This window comes from Somniosus microcephalus, chromosome 8 (assembly GCF_052327205.1).
Source record: "Somniosus microcephalus isolate GS21.2 chromosome 8, FLI_Smic_1.0, whole genome shotgun sequence".
Taxonomy (NCBI): Eukaryota; Metazoa; Chordata; class Chondrichthyes; order Squaliformes; family Somniosidae; genus Somniosus; species Somniosus microcephalus.
The window spans coordinates 124,107,840-124,124,675 of NC_140994.1; the positions used below are offsets into that span (position 1 = coordinate 124,107,840).

Consider the following 16,836-nt stretch of genomic DNA (forward strand, 5'->3'; position numbering starts at 1 on the left):
GGAAATGGTATTAGGGAAATTGATGGGATTGAGGGCCGATAAATCCCCAGGGCCTGATAATCTACATCCTAGGGTACTTAAGGAAGTGGCCCTAGAAATAGTAGATGCATTGCTGGTCATCTTCCAAAATTCGATAGACTCTGGAACAGTACCCATGGATTGGCGGGTAGCTAATGTTACCCCACTGTTCAAAAAGGGTGGTAGAGAGAAAACGGGGGAATTACAGACCGGTAAGCCTGACATCGGTAGTGGGGAAAATGCAGGAGTCCATTATAAAGGATGTAATAGCAGAGCACTTGGAAAAAAGTGACCGGATCGGACAAAGTCAACATGGATTTACAAAAGGTAAATCATGCTTGACTAACCTACTGGAACTTTTTGAGGATGTAACTGGTAAATTAGATAAGGGAGAACCAGTGGATGTGGTGTATTTGGGTTTTCAAAAGGCTTTTGATAAGGTACCGCAGAAGAGATTAGCGTGTAAAATTAAGGCACATGGGATTGGGGGCAAGGTATTGACTTGGATAGAGAACTGGTTGGCAGACAGAAAGGAAAGAGTTGGAATAAACAGCTCTTTTTCCGAGTGGCAGGCACTTACTAGTGGGGTACCGCAGGGATCGGTCCTTGGACCCCAGCTATTCACAATATACATTAATGATCTGGACGAGGGAACTAGATGTAATATCTCCAAGTTTGCAGACGACACAAAGCTGGGTGGGTGTGTGTGCTGTGAGGAGGATGCCGAGAAACTCCAGTATGATTTGGACAGGTTGGGTGATTGGGCAGAAGCATGGCAGATGCAATATAACGTGGATAATTGTGAGGTTATTCACTTTGGTGTCAAAAACAGGAAGGCAGATTATTATCTGAAAGGCAATAGATTGGGAGAAGGGGAAGTGCAATGACACCTGGGCGTCCTTGTGCACCAGTCGCTGAAAGTAAGCATGCAGGTGCAGCAGGTGGTTAAGAAGGCAAATGGTATGTTGGCCTTTGTAGCGAGAGGGTTTGAGTACAGGAACAAGGATGTCTTGCTGCAGTTGTACAGGGCCTCGGTGAGACCACATCTTGAATATTGTGTGCAGTTTTGGTCACCTTATCTGAGGAAGGATGTTCTTGCCATGGAAGGAGTGCAGCGAAGATTCACCAGGCTGATACCTGGGATGGCAGGAATGACGTATGAGGAGAGATTGGATCGATTGGGCTTGTACTCACTGGAGTTTAGAAGAATGAGAGGGGATCTCAACAAAACTTATAAAATTCTAACAGGACTGGACAGACTAGATGCTGGAAGGATGTTCCTGATGGTCGGGGCGTCCAGAACCAGGGGTCACAGTCTAAGGATAAGGTGTAAGTCATTTAGGACAGAGATGAGGAGGAATTTCTTCACTCAGAGAGTGGTGAACCTGTGGAATTCTCTGCCAAAGAAGGCAGTAGAGGCCAATTCATTAAATATACTCAAGAAGGAGTTGGATATATTTCTTAAGGCTAAAGGGATCAAGGGATATGGAGAGAAGGCAGGAACAGGGTACTGAATTTGGATGATCAGCCATGATCTCATTGAATGGCGGGCAGGCTCGAGGGGCCAAATGGCCTACTCCTGCTCCTATCTTCTATGTTTCTATGAATCAGAAGGCTGTGTATTCAAGTCCCACGCCAATGACCTGAGCACAATATCTAGGCTGACACTCCAGTGCGCTACTGAGGGAGTGCTGCACTGTTGGAGGTGCCAGCTTTCGGATGAGGCGTTAAACTGAGACCCCCTTCTGTCCTCTCGGGTGGACATAAAAGATCCAACGGAAATATTTCAAAGAGCAGGGAAGTTCTCCCCGGTGAGCCAATATTTATCTCTCAACCAACATCGTTAAAAACAGATTATCTGGTCATTATCACATTGCTGTTTCTGGGACCTTGCTGGGCGCAAATTGGCTGCCGCATTTATTGCATTACAACAGTGACTACAATTTATAAAAAAAGTACTTAGTTGACTGTAGGTTGTGAAAGGCATTAAATAAACCCAAGTCCTTCTTTCTTCTTCTTTATCACTGTCTCGTCATTCCGTACAGCTGACCACGGACAGGATGCAATTCTTGCTTTAGAAATATTGACAGCAGAAGGAGGCGGCCGATGCCTTTTGTCAAAACTGTCCACAGATCAGACTCGCCGTGTTACTTATAAATCAAGTGGAGCTGTTGAGTATTTACGGGGGATTTAGCATGACTGAAAGCAAAACTGGGTGTCAGCACAAAGGTTAAGCCTCGTGGCTGACGGAATCTCTCACATTCCCTGCACTACTGATACCCTGCGGCAGCTGAGATCCACTGATCTTATACAGTTAGTCTGTGTACATAAAGAAATCCAGCCTTTGGAAGAGGGACAACACCACCAGGAGCCCTAGGCAAATGTACAGGCTCCAGTGGAAATGCACTTGACACAAGCATTGCAGTGACGTCCTGCAACTGATTTCATCTTGTTTGAAGTCTACAGTTTAGGCTCAAATACTTGTTTGAATCACTTTGTTTGCATTGAGAATAGGGTTACAGTCCCTCCATGGCTCAGCAGGTTGAACCAATAAGTGGCTGAGCCACGAGGATAGGGAAGGACCCATGTTCACCCCCCGGTTCCGTGCTGCGTTTGCTGATCTCAGCTGAGGCAGCAAACATGGCCAAGACAAACTTGCTCAGCACACCTGCGACCAGAGAGCTAAGAATCATCCAGGACTCAGGCTCTTATTTGCTATTTAACAACCCCGAATGGACAAGATTGGGGTTGGTTGTGATGCATCCCATGGTGGAATAGCCCACCGATCCTCACTGTCCAGGCTCACACATGAATGATGGCCTCTTAGGCAAAATGGGTGTCTGGCACTTGGAAGGTGAACACAGCAAACAGACGTCCAGTACCTCACTCAAGTGGTCATTTTCGTAAGTCATCCCAGACAATGAGTGTTGGCTGGCCATTTGACTACGGAGGGAGTTATCACATCAAGATGGATCTGCCCTGTCCAATAACCACAAAAGTGCATTTTCTAGCAGGAGTCACTGTATAGCAATGCGGAGCAGAATGCTACGTGACTTTCCTCCTCCCCAGTCTGGGCTGCTAAAGGCCAATTGTCTTGGCCCTACTATTGCTCAGGCTGATTCCAGCTAACTCAGCACAGACCTGGGATCTTGTTGGTCTGTATGACTCCATTCAATACTAACTCAGTGAGCAATCGGGAGAGCTGTGCCGCTGCTAGCACTCTGAGTCAGATGGTCATACGGTCAGTCTTCACTGCAGAACTTGAGCACATAATCTAGGCTGACACTCCAGTGCAGTACTGAGGGATTGTTGGAGGTGCCGTCTTTTGGACGATGCATTAAACCAAGGCCTCTGTCAACCTGTTTGGGTGGATGTAAAAGATCCCGTGGCACTATTTGAAGAAGAGCAGGGGAGCTCTTCTGGTGCCTTGGCCAATATTTATCCCTCAATCAACATCACTAAAAACAGATTAACAGGTCATTCATCTCATTGCTGTTTTGGGGATTTTCTGTGCTGCCACATTTGTCTATATCACAATAGTGACTGCACTTCAAAGTAATTCATTGGCTGTGAAGCACTCTGGGCCATCCCGAGGATGTGAAAATCATGTTCTTTTTTTCTAGATGTACACTAAAGGGAAAATGAAGCGATCCTGCACTCCCAGCACGGTCCTTCCCAGGTCTGAGATAGGGTAAAACACGGCAGTGTCAAAAGAAAGAACTTGCATTTATATAGCGCCTTTCACAACCTCAGCATGTCACAAAGTGCCTTACTGCCAGTGAAGTACTTTTTCTGAAGTGTAGTCACTGTTGTAATGTAGGAAACGCAGCAGCCAATTTGCACCCAGCGATGTGATAATGATCAGATAATCTGTTTCAGTGATGTTAGTTGAGGGATAAAGATTGAACAGAACATCAGGGAGAGCTCCCCTGCTCTTCTTCAAAATAGTGCCATGGGATCTTTCTGTCCACCTGAGGGGGCGGACGGAACCTCATCCCAAAGACGGCACTCTCGGACAGTGCAGCACTCCCTCAGTGCTGTACTGGAGTGTCAGCTTAGGATTTTGTGCTCAAGTCTCTGGGGTGGGACTTGAACCACACGACCTTCTGACTCAGAGGTGAGAGTGGTACTTCCTGAGCCACGACAGACACCTTAACCTCAACCCTCCAACCCACACACCCATCAAGCAAGGCCTGTGCTAGGAGCGCTGAATAAACCTACTCGTGTTGAGAAAGTATTGGTATGTGAAATTGCTATGTTGGAAATAGAGAATACCGTACAGGTCCTGGTGTGATGCCATACTTAAACAAGTGGAATGAGTCCATAATACACAAGCATTATATTCGGCTGTAAATGTATTGTGTCTCGCCTGGATAAGCGTGGTGTCACATTAGCACCAGTGCAATACTCTATTATACAATTGCGAGCTCAGTGCTAAATGTAATCCTTGTACGTGTCCGAGCCCATTGTTAGTCTGTGGATTTTCTGTTGTAGGGTAGTAATTAGTGAAGACAAGCTCAGCCGGGACACTGCATTTACTGAAAGTGGATGATGCTGACTGACTTGTAGCAGCTCACATTGATACAGTAAAGTGTAATGATTTGTGTGACCAGGCCAGATCTTGTAAATCTGCAGTTTAAAAAAAAACTCCACTATAAACCGAGAGCAAACTTTTTGTGCTAAATGCCGCTCTGTATTAAATGTTTCTCGAAACAGTTACAGCTGTTGCATTTAGTGGTGGGGCTGAGGCTCATTAGCAGCTGCGGATTACCCGCAGATCCCTCCGAAATTGATTGTTTTTGGTTCATCTCCGGAGCATCGAATTAATCCCGAGATTTCAAATGTAGTTTTTTATGAAAAGCTAAGGATTCGGACTCACCATTTGAATGGTGTGTCCAACTGCAGATTGCCAGACTGAATGAAGGATTCTTGCAGACTCGCGAATGTTATGAGGAAAGGTTGAGCAGGCTGGGCCTATACTCTTTGGAATTTAGAAGAATGGGAGGTGATCTTATTGAAACATATAAGATACTGAGGGGGCTCGACAAGGTAGATGCAGAGAGGATGTTTCCCCTCGTGGGGAAATCTAGAATGTGGGGGCACAGTTTTAGAATAAAGGGTCACCCTTTTAAAACTGAGATGAGGAGGAACTTCTTCTCTCAGAGGGTCGTAAATCTGTGGAATTCTCTGCCCCAGAGAGCCGTGGAGGCTGGGTCATTAAATACATTTAAGGTGGAGATAGACAGATTTTTGCAAGATAAGGGAGTGAAGGGTTATGGGGAGTGGGCAGGGAAGTGGCTTTGAGCCCGAGATCAACCATGATCTTATTGAATGGCGGAGCAGGCTCGAGGGGCCGAGTGGCCTATTCCTGCTCCTAGTTCTTATGTTCTTATGAAATGAAGATTTAATAAGCAAAGCAGATTAGGAATATATGGTATTACAGTGATTTTTGTGGAAGCAAAGTAGCTATTTTGACACTCACTGGGCAAGGACACACCACTCAAGTGGTGAGTCCAAATTCTTAGCTAAAGAAAGAAAATAGGAAAGAAATTAAAAAAAAGAAAGAATAAATAAATAAAGGCATTTCTATAGCACCTGTCACAACCTCAGGCTGTCCAAAAGCGCTTTACAGCCAAAAAAGTGTTTATAAAGTGTAGTCCCTATTGTAAAAAGAAAGTCTTGCATTGATATAGCACCTTTCACGACCACCGGACATTCCAAAACGCTTTACAGCCAATGAAGTACATTTACTCTTTTAATGTAGGAAACACCACAGTCAATTTGAGCACAGAAAGCTCCCACAAACAGCAATCTGATAATGCTCAGATCATCTGTTTTAGTGATGTTGATTGAGGGATAAACATTGGTTAAGACACCGGGGATAACTCCCCAGCTCTTCTTCAAAATGGTGCAATGGGATCTTTCATGTCCACCTGAGAGAGCAGACAGGGCCTCGCTTTAACATCTCATCTGAAAAACAGCACCTCCAGTGCAGTGCAGCACTCCCACAGCATCAGCCTAGATTTTTGTACTCAAGTCTCTGGAGTGGGACTGGAACCCACAACCTTCTGACACTCAAAGAAGGTGCTACCCACTGAGCCACGTTTAACACAAGGCAAGGTAAGGTCTGAAACACGGCAGTCAATTTGCGCACAGCGAGGCCCAACAAACAGCAATGTGATAATGACCAGATAATCTGTTTTAGTGATGTTGGTTGTGTAACATTTGCATGTTGAATTGTCATTGGCCCGCAGGCATCTGTAAGGAATACCTATTATATTCACATGTGATCACATGTTGAGTTGTCATTGGCCTGCAGGCATCGGTAAGGACTGCTATTGTTTAGAACACCCAGGCTAGGGGTCCTGACTCCATCTTATCCACACGGTGCTGTATTGATTGAGAAAGCTTACAGACCTGATGCTTCATTAAAAGAGTTTAAATTGTAATACTCTGTTGTCCTGCAATTTATTATTTTTGTACAAAGTGTGCAAAACAAGACATGGTGTCAGAACAGGGATTTGAAATGGACATCGTTGGAGCTCCCTTACCTCGAATGAATTGGGAATCTTTGAACTTACCTAGAGAATTGAGCAAGTTCAAGCAACATGTGGAATTGATGTTCTCGGGTCCACTGAAAAGCAAAGGGGAGGAAGAAAGATGCAGCTACCTACTCTTGTGGATCGGAGAAAAAGGGAGAGACATTTTTAACACATGGTCTCTCACCACGGATGAAGCAAAGGTACTGAAAAGTTATTTTGACCGTTTTGAAGCATATGTGATGCCCAAGACAAATACGATATTCACTAGGTACAAGTTTCAGGAGAAAGTACAAGGAGCTAGTGAGTCGTTTGAACAGTTCGTGACTGAGTTAAAACTGCTGGTAAAAGTCTGTGAATATGCCAATAAAGATGAGATGGTCAGAGACCGCATCGTGTTTGGAATACATTCAGCTAAAGTGAGAGAGAAACTTTTGAATGTTGGGTCTGGGCTAATGCTGGACAAAGCTATGGACATAGCTAGATCGCACGAGATAGCCCAAGCACAGTTGAAAACCATAACCGGCGCCACGAGCAGCTCGCGTGAACAGACAGTGCACGCAGTTAATAGACACACACCAAAGAACACCGCCCGGAGAGCGTGTTTCAGAACAGAAAGAACAGAGCGAGTTCTAAAAATGGGCGACACAGACATAAAACGCTTCTAAAACTGTGGATATTGTGGAAACAAGATGCATGGAGAAAAGGTGCAATGCCCCGCCAAAGGAAGGCAATGTGCTACATGTGGTAAACGGAACCACTTTGCTAAAGTCTGCAGGACTGTTTTCGGAAAAGCAGTACACACAGTGAGTGACAGCCAAATGCCAGATAGAGAGCCAAATGCACAGGAACTGTTTATTGATTCTGTGTCACAGAAAAAACAGATTTCAGAAACTGAGCAAGCCTATGCCAATATTGAGATAGGAAAACAGGGCACAGAGCTTAGGTTTAAACTAGACACTGGATCTCAGGTTAACGTAATTCCTCTGAGTGAGTATCACAGCTTGAAGGATGAGTGTGAGCTACAGCCCACCTCACACAGACTGACCAGCTATGGGGGTGAGCAGCTCATTGTAAAAGGCACATGCGCGATGAAATGCAAGTACAAAGAAAGCGACATGATGTTGGATTTTTACATTGTTGATACTCAAGTACCTCCAGTGCTAGGTCTAAAGGCATGTTTAGATATGAACCTCGTCAAGCTAGTGCTATCATTGACAGCACCAGTTGATAAGCAGACAGTCATGGAGGAGTTTGCTGACATTTTCAAAGGAATCGGACTATTCCCAGGTGAATGCACTATTCACTTTGACCCAGCAGCAACCCCTGTGGTTTGCCCACCGAGAAGGATACCCCTTGCTCTACGTAGTCGCCTGAAGGAGGAGCTGCAGAGCATGGAGAATACAGAAATCATCGTCCGGGAAACAGAACCGACAGAGTGGGTCAACGCGTTAGTAGTGGTTGAGAAACCATGTACAGGCAAGCTCAGAGTCTGTCTCGACCCCAGAGATTTGAACAAGGCTATCAAACGCCCTCACTACCCTCTACCAATGCTAGATGACATCACACCCAAGCTAGTGGGAGCACGTTACTTCAGTGTAATGGACGCACGATCAGGATACTGGAATATCAAGCTCACGGAAGAGTCATCTAAACTAACAACGTTCAACACACCATTTGGATGCTACTGATTTCTGCGTTTACCATTTGGTCTTATCTCAGCTCAGGATGAATTCCAGTGGAAGATCGACAAAACCTATGAAGGCCTCGACGGAGTAGTCGCAATCGTAGACGACATCCTCATCTATGGCAGGAATAGAGAGGAACATGACAGGAACCTCTGTGCGATGCTACAAAGATCACGGGAGAAAGGTATCAGGCTCAACCCCGAGAAAAGCATAATCGGATCCACCGAGATCAGTTATTTCGGGCATCGCCTCTCAACTGATGGCATTAAGCCAGATCCAGAGAAAATCTCCGCCATCAAGAAGATGGAGCCGCCGAAGAACTGCGCAGAGCTAGAGACGGTACTAGGCATGGTTAACTACTTAGCCAAGTTTGCCCCGAGCCTCTCCGAAATCAACGCACCCATGCGTCAGTTGCTCAAACAATCCAATGAGTTCCTATGGGACAAACAACATGACACAGCATTTCAGAAAATGAAAGACCTAATCACCAGAGAACCAGGACCAGTTTTTGCCTACTTCGACCCCAACAAAGAGCTCAGACTACAAGTGGACGCGTCAAAGTACGGACTAGGCGCAGTATTACTGCAAGAAGGAAAGCCCATCGGCTATGCTTCCAGATCTCTCTCAGACAGTGAAATCAATTATGCTCAACTCGAGAAAGAGCTATATGCAATTCTGTTTGGATGTAAGCGTTTCCACCAGTACGTCTATGGCCGACAAGTCATTGTGGAATCCGACCACAAGCCCCTCGAGTCAATCATGTGGAAACCACTAGCCGCAGCCCAACCAAGGCTACAGAGAATGATCTTTCAGCTACAGAAGTACGACTTCACAATCATTCACCGTCCAGGCAAAGACATTCATGTCGCAGACATGCTCTCCAGAAAGTCTCTTAGCTACCAGGACAGCAGCCCCAGTGAAGGCATGGTGTACAACAGCTTACCTGTGAGTGACTCAAAACTGAAGGAGATCCGAGCAGGAACAGAGAAAGATGCACAACTCACACTGCTAAGCAAAGTTATACATGAAGGATGGCCTGAGGAAAGGAGGAAATGCCCTCAGAGCATATCTGAATTCTGGAACCACAGAAACGAACTGTCACAAATCAATGGAATCATCTTCAAAGGGGAGAAAATCATCATTCCTACCAGTCTCAGAGAAGAGATGTTGATAAAAATTCATGCTGGACATATGGCCATGGAGAAATGCAAACAAAGAGCACATGACATTATGTTTTGGCCCGGAATGTGCAAACACATTGAGGACATTGTTGGAAAATGTTCCATTTGTCTAGAACGCCACCCATCAAATGTCAAAGAGCCCATGATACCTCACTGTATCCCAGACAGGCCCTGGCAGGTCGTCAGCTGCAAGCAAGTGCATGCAAAACGTGTACAGAGACAGCAACACCAAAAGAGATACTATGACAGGTAAGCTAGACTACTGCCGCCGCTGCACAATGGAGAATCCATCAGAATCCAGGAGCATGACTACTGGAAGCCAGCAGTCGTCATCCAGCCAGCTGACACTGAGCGATCGTATCACATCTGCACCCCAGAAGGACAGGTGTACCGCCACAATCGCAGGCACCTCCTGAACACCAAGGAACAACACCGTCATTCCGATGAGAGGATCAGTGCAACAGAGTGTGATGAACAGAGCAATACACAAAACACATCATACTTACCTGAACCTAAACCTGAACCTGATTTGTTGACCGATTCAGGAGCATGCTCAGTTCCATACCACACAAGGTCGGGACGGGAGGTCAAGCCTAGAGTTATCCTTGACTTGTGAACTGTCAAAGGGTGTAGGCGGATCGCTGCCCTAAAAAAAACTGTACATTGTTATTGAAACGTTGAGATGTTTTCAGTGCTAGTTAAATGTTGAGTTTACTTATGTGTTGATGCTACTGAGAACATTATGTAGAAGAAAGGTTCAAAAGTAATGCATAACATTTCTCTTTTAAAAGAAAGGGGATGTAATATTTGCATGTTGAATTGTCATTGGCCCGCAGGCATCTGTAAGGAATACCTATTATATTCACGTGATCACATGCTGAATTGTCATTGGCCTGCAGGCATCGGTAAGGACTGCTATTGTTTAGAACACCCAGGCTAGGGGTCCTGACTCCATCTTATCCACACGGTGCTGTATTGATTGAGAAAGCTTACAGACCTGAGGCTTCATTAAAAGAGTTTAAATTGTAATACTCCGTTGTCCTGCAATTTATTATTTTTGTACAAAGTGTGCAAAACAAGACAGGTTGAGGGATAAATATTGGCCAGGCCGCCCCCGCTCTTCTTCAAATAGTGCCATGAGATTTTTTAAGTCCACCTGAGAGAGCAGACGGGACCTCGGTTTAACATCATCTGAAAGGCGACACTGCTGACAGTGCAGCACCTCCTCAGTACTGCACTGGAGTGTCAGCCTAGATTATGTGCTCAAATCTCTGGAGTGGGTCTTGAACCCACAACCTTTCGACTCAGACAAGAGTGCAACCCACTGAGCCACGCCTGACACCATTTCTTCAACAACAACAAAAAAAGTTTGAAATCTTGGGATTCAATTCTCCAGAGCTAAACCAAAATAATCAATTGTGGTTGGACCTATGGATAATCCGCAGCGGTTAGGGTGTCTACAATTGTTTTCAGCACTCCTAGCATTTGCTCGAGTTCCCACTCCTGCTCACTAGCCAGTGACCCCTGCTGGAAAAGAATGTGTGTGGATGTAAGGTGAGGACAGGACTGAACCCAGCTGAAAAGCCTTTCACCATCAATTTTCCCTCTGGCACTGACTGCCCAGGTTATTACAGCGGGAATACCCACCTTGGCATGATTCTAGGGTTATAGTCCCTGGAATTTAGAAGGTTAAGGGTTGATTTGATCGACGTTTTCAAGATATTAAGGGGAACTGATAGGATAGATAGAGAAAAACAATTTCTGCTGGTTTGGGAGTTAAGGACTAGGGCGGCATTGTCTAAAAATGAGCCTTTCAGTAGTGAAATTAGGAAACACTTCTACACGCAAAGGGTGGTAGAAGTTTAAAAACTCTCTTTCGCAAACGGCAGTTGATGCTCGATTAATTGTTAATTTTAAATCAGAGATTGATAGGTTTCTGTTAACCAATGGTATTAAGGGATATGGGCCAAAGGCGGTTATATGGAGTTAGGTCACAGATCAGCCATGATCTCACTGAATGGCGGAGCAGGCTCGAAGGGCTGAATGGCCTACTCCTGTTCCTATGTTCCTATGATCCTGGAGGCATCCTTCTGCCTGTGGAACTGTACCAAAGCAAGAGTCAGTGGAATCAGGAATGGAGGGGGAAAATTGAGGGAGGAGGGAAGGAAATAAAAAAATGGCAGAAAACTAGAAAGGGAAATAATTACAAATTGACAGAATGACTGAACATAAGCACTTGCTGGGAAGTAAATGAAGATGAGTCAGATTAATTACCAGATTCTTTATTCTGTTTCAAAGTCACTACGTTATGAGCATTCTAACAAGGCCTGTCACTGGCCTAACTCTAAGCTTGACCTTTAACTTCTTACAACATTATTGCTTTGTAGGCAGAAGGAAGAAACTGCTTGATCAGAGCAAAGAGCTAAATCAGCACGTGAATGTCAAGTGGAAGAATATCAGTAACTTGATAATTAGAGTTGTGTTGTACAGGACTTTGAGAATCACACTCTAGTGGCCATAAAGAATATGTTTGGAATATGTAATATTGAATATTCATGTCATTTGTTGTGGTTATTTAATTAATTAATGTTGACATATTTTATGCTGAGCTGTTAGTTAGAGTTCTGATAAAGTTTGAGCTCCCCCGCATTCAGCGATAGTTCCCTGCTCATCATAGCTATCTGTAGATAGGGCAACTTTCATCTTTCTTGCTCCCTTCCCGCTTGGAGGTGCTGACTCACAGTGGGGTACATTTCCTTCACCCCTGCTCCTACCTCAATCAAGAGGCTGCTCTCTGTGTCTGAGTGTCAGTAGGCTTTGTCTTTGGATGGTTCATTACCATACCAGATGATGCCTTTACCCCTGTATTGTATTATTAACAAGGGCTGCTACTTCTGCATGCAGAAGTGTAAATAGCAATAGCTAAATGTCCATCAGAACAGGGCTTTTCAGAACCGTGACAATTTAGACAGACATGTCTTGGTAAAAAAAGGTGTTTGGGTAAACCTTTCTCAATATTTTGCGAAGACAAAATACGATGGCCTAGAAATTCGTCTCGGGCAGTGGTGCAAAGCGGGCGGTATCGGGTCGGCTGCCCGTTACACGCAGCGATTGATATTCAGTTCCATTGACTGCAAGAACTGAATGTCAGACGCTGCGTATAACGGGCGGCCAACCCGATACCGCCCGCTTTGTGCCATCGCCCAAGAGGAATTTCTAGGCCGATGATGGGAATAGTGTTGAAATACTATCACTTTTGTTTCTCTTCTTTCCTGTCCTTGAAGATGTTGACTCTTGTTGGGGTATGGTTCCATAGCCCTCTCTTACCTCAGCCAAATGGCCGTCCTTCATGTGTAAACCTACAACAACAACTTCCATTTATATAGCACTTTTATTTAATGTAGTAAAAGATCCCAAGGCGCTTCACAGAAGCATTATCAGGCAAAGTTTGACATCAAACCACAAGAGGAGATATTAGGACAGCTGATCAAAAGCTTGGTCAAAGAGGTAGGTTTTAAGGAGGGTCTTAAAGGAGGAAAGAGAAGTGGAGAGGCAGAGAGGGAATTCCAGAGCTGAGGCTCTAGGCAGCTGAAGGCACGACCAACAATGGTAGGGTGATTAAAATAGGGGATGCTCAAGAGGCCAGAATTAGAGGAGTGCAGAGATCTCGGAAGTTTGTGGGGCTGGAGGCGGTTACAGAGTTAGGGAGGGGCGAGGTCATGGAGGAATTTGAAAACAAGGGTGAGATTTTTTAAATTGAGGCGCTGCTGGACCGGGAGCCAATGTAGGTCAGCGAGCACAGGGGTGATGGGTGAACGGGACTTGGTGCGAATTAGTACACGGGCAGCCGAGTTTAGATGAACTCAAGTTTATGGAGGGTGGAAGATGGGAAGGAACAGTAAATGTTGGCTGGTTATCACTAGCAGGGAGCTTTGCAGCAGGACTGAGCTCTATCCCCACCTGACATCCAGCATGGGGCCATTGAACGGCGATCAGGACTTGAATTCCACCCCATCTCCTCCCCATCAGCACAAGAGGACTGAGGCCAACTTGTAACACCCTAATTGGAGTTTTACCTGAGTGATAGGCCATCACAGACCAAGGATCGAAGCTAGGGGCCTTGTGATCTATATGGTTAGTAGTGCGCAGGGTGATGCCTTTACCTACTAGGCCATTAATAAAAGGGCTTGTGAAACATTATTTTATGAAGGCAGCGCCTTTTAAAACATAGTACAGATCATTACACAGGTCAAATGGTTTTGAGAAATGGGGTAATAATATTATGACTTACATGCAGTCACCGATGTCAGGCCCAGTTCAATTTCGCCGGGCCTGGGAAGTGATTCACTTATTTCCAGGAACAAAATTATGAGGATTGTTCCCGTTCTTATTTTACTTCCGGTACACAAACTCCTTGGACCTCATGATAATTGCAAACACAAACTGAGGGACTCTAAAGCAGTCAGGAAGAACACAGACAAATCCTGATGCAGGTTTCCAGTTACAATGTTGAACAGGACTACATACGTAATTGTGGTGGGGGGGAGCTCACTAAATACCAGCACCGCAGGCTTGATTCTTTGCAAATCCCTATTGATAATCTAATGAAATGTGAGGGGAGGTATGGGATTTGAGGCAACGAGCTCGAGAGAGCCTTGTTAGTCGAAGGTAAAGGGCTTCCTTCACATCATATGTAACTATAGCTGTAATACTGTCAGATGTGGTCCCATTGCTAAAAAAAAAGCTGTACCCGTGACTTAAGTTAAGCTCCCACCATGCCTTTTGTAGCCCAATGGATCCACGGCACTTTGCACTGAGCGCCAATCGGCTGCTTTTACTTTGAAAGCTGGTTTTGGTTTTTTTTTGCTTTTCCTTCTGTGCTCCTGTGGCCTGGCTTTGAAATTAGTGCAAGTACAGGGAGAGAGAGAAAGAGTTAGAAAATAAATTGGCCTGGTTGGTGCTGATTATGTGAAATTGACCTGAAACTGACACGTAGATGGTTGGAAAAGGGATACTGCAGCTGACATTCCCTCTGAACGGATTTTTTTCCTATATTTGGGAAATTTCGACGCGTCAGCGAGTCGCCACATGCCCTCCTCCTGTTTATAAATTCCAGGCACATTTATCGCAGAAAAAGGATCTCTGCTCCGTATCTCGCGCACACCATTACTCAGTTTTTGGGGGTGTGCGTGGGTATTTTTAACCGGTTCATCTGCATCAGCCTAAAAGTATTTTGTTAGGGCTGCCCCGGCCAAAGTGGGCAGCTGCAAAGGCTCGTGCGTTTCCGAGACGCTCGAAAGTGCTTTCGAGCTGGTCTCCGGGGCCTCCACCAGCTCCCCTCTGAATCTGCAGTCTCGGAAAGACATCGCCACATAAGGGCCTGTTTGAGGCGCCGTGCACCGCTTGACAGGGCTGTCTCTGCCTCCCGACAGATGGTGCGTCTCTTCATTCCGACAACCCACTCATCGCAGGAGGCCACAGCGGACTGGGCCCACGGGCCCTGCCAACATTCCTGACGGCAGCAGCAGCAGTTCAGGATCAGGGATCCGGTGTCTGTGCCCTTCATAGCTCAGGGTACTAACTGACAAGCTGTTGAAATGCCCGAGTGACAGGCAGCGAGAGAGCGAGAAAAAATAAAATAAAAAAATAACGTCGTCGGCATGTCAGGAGCGTGGAGTGTGCCCGCGTTTCATTTCTCCCTGGCAAGGTTCTTGTCGCATTCAGCACATTGCTCGTCTTTCATGGGCTTCCTTGGCGCGCGGACAAACCCCTCCCCTGTGGCACACATTTGTCTCTCCTTCAGACGCCAGCGTTTATACTGACAGCCTGTCCTACATGTTCTGAGCAGACTGGCACGGTTGGGTGTAAAAAGTTTGACAATGGGGGGAAACGAAAAAAAAAACACAACACAAGAAAAAGAAATCAAACAGTGTAAAGCCTTTGATGGTGATCCCCACCCTCCTCCTTTTTAAAAAAATATAAAAGAGCGATCTGGGAAAGGGATTAAAAGAAATCTGAAAATGAAATAGAAAATGTTGGAAATACACAGCAGGTACATCAGCCTCTGTGAAGACAAAAGGCAGGCTAACAGATCAGATAATACTCCAGTCTGGCACACTCCACCACCCCCCCACCCCCGCAACATGAACCACTCGCTTCTCTTTACAGATGCTGCCAGACCTCCTGTGTGTTTCTAGAATGTTCTGTTGTTATTTTGGGGGGGGGGGGGGGGAGCGCGGTGTTGATAACGCAGTGTGCACAGTCAACTCAGGGTCATTGTATCTTTCCCTACATAAACTGTGGTAACGGTTCCACGGATGCCAGCAACCCTCAGGTGCCTTGTTTTGCCAAAGTGGCTGGTCTTCCTGCGTGAGGCTAGACCATGAACGCTAGACAGCTCTTCGTAACCAAGCCCAATCCTGTTTAATGCCCACACTGGACCTGACACGGATGGTGCACTGACTAGCAGGCAGGCCCTTCCTTAGCCCAGGAGTGCTGCCCAGCTGAGGCCTGCTGGCTTGATGGTCAATACTACACCAGGCAGTGCCTTCTTCCACTGGGCCATCGCAGAACTCTTGAGTTGCAGTTTCTTAGGTCCAGCTTATACATTCTCCTTCACATTTACACAGAAACACAACACATGCACACACGCATATACATGCGCATACGCACGATTATAAATGAACATAATCACAGGAACAACAACTTGCATTTATATAGTGCATTTAACAGAGCAAAAACATCCCAAGGCGCTTCACAGGAACGTTAACAGACAAAGCACACACACACGCACACATATACATACATACAAACACACACGCACACATATACATACATACAAACACACACACACATAGATATACACACACAAACACACACACACACATACATACATACAAACACACACACATATACATACAAACACACATACATATACACATACAAACACACACATACGCACACAAACACACACACACATATACATACATACAAATACACACACATATACACACGCACACATACATACATACAAACATACATACAAATATGCACACACATACATACATACAAACACACACATATGCATACAAACACACACAAACACACACACACACATTCAAACACAAATATACACATACAAACACACACATATACATACATACAAACACACACACATGCACACACACACATATTCACATACAAACACACACATACATACATACAAACATACATACAAACACACACACATACAAACATAAGCATGCACACATACAAACACACAAACGCACACGCAAACACACACGCAAACACATACACACACACAAACCCACACATATAAACATACATACAAACACACACACATACACATACGAATGCACACACAAATGCACACATATAAACATGCATACA

The 16,836-nt window shown here is 45.3% G+C and overlaps 1 protein-coding gene across 6 annotated transcripts in view; it reads left to right on the forward strand.

Moving 5' to 3' along the window:
- ebf1a (EBF transcription factor 1a) overlaps nucleotides 1-16,836 on the forward strand; it is a 699,375-nt gene that overhangs the window by 355,432 nt on the left and 327,107 nt on the right. The gene's annotated exons all lie outside the window — the stretch shown is intronic.